The sequence below is a fragment of the Telopea speciosissima genome, chromosome 3 (assembly GCF_018873765.1).
Source record: "Telopea speciosissima isolate NSW1024214 ecotype Mountain lineage chromosome 3, Tspe_v1, whole genome shotgun sequence".
NCBI classification, from domain to species: domain Eukaryota; kingdom Viridiplantae; phylum Streptophyta; class Magnoliopsida; order Proteales; family Proteaceae; genus Telopea; species Telopea speciosissima.
This window is the reverse complement of record NC_057918.1, coordinates 19,760,391-19,761,219: the sequence shown is the minus strand read 5'-3', so window position 1 is coordinate 19,761,219 and position 829 is coordinate 19,760,391.

The window sequence follows — 829 nt, the reverse complement described above, 5'->3', positions numbered from 1 at the left end:
ATGCTCGAACTTCAAATCTCGAATCAGATTTTTATAGTTTTTCTTAGGTTGATTTAAGAGTGTTGTTAGAAAATTTGATATATAATCATAATCATCATCTCACCTAATCCATATAAAAGCGATATTTCGAGTTAATTCATCAAAGACTGCAACGTCTCCTCGTCCCTCCCTCTTAAATATGTTTGGGTTTTTCCAAAACTTCACGTACGTTGGTGGACGGAAAGCAATTGAAAACGACAAATAACAAACTAAAAAATTGTGAGCTTCCTTGAGGTGTCTTTGCTATCATTTATGTTTTTATTTTTTGAATATATTTTCAATTTTTCCAAGTGTTTTGCAAGTGTTTAGTATAATTTATGTGAGACAATGTTGTCTGTGCCAGGGGCGCAGGCTGCGCCAGACACATGGGGTGGGTGCAATAACCACCCTGCCCCTCTAGTGGCAGGCCCATGTGATTGGGCGCAACCTGCGCTGCGGCACAGAGAACATGAGCCCAATTTATGTATATTATTTTTATTTAAAATAACACAAAATATTTTTCTCGTGCTATATCTTTAAGGGGTGTTGTTATCTAGGTGGGACGCAAGGCCATGCTGGGTATACCAACCAATGACAACACATGTGATGGCACAAAAAGGAACGGAATTTCCGTCATACATGGAGGACATGCGTATCATTCTGCCCCTGTTAACCCCCCCCCCCCATTTTTTCCTACTCAATTTTATTAATCAATGAGGGTATGCGTACATAATCTTCAAATACCGAGAATGTCAAGACCCCATCAATCAGGGGTTCATGAAAAATGATTCCATATACTGGGGCCGTGTTT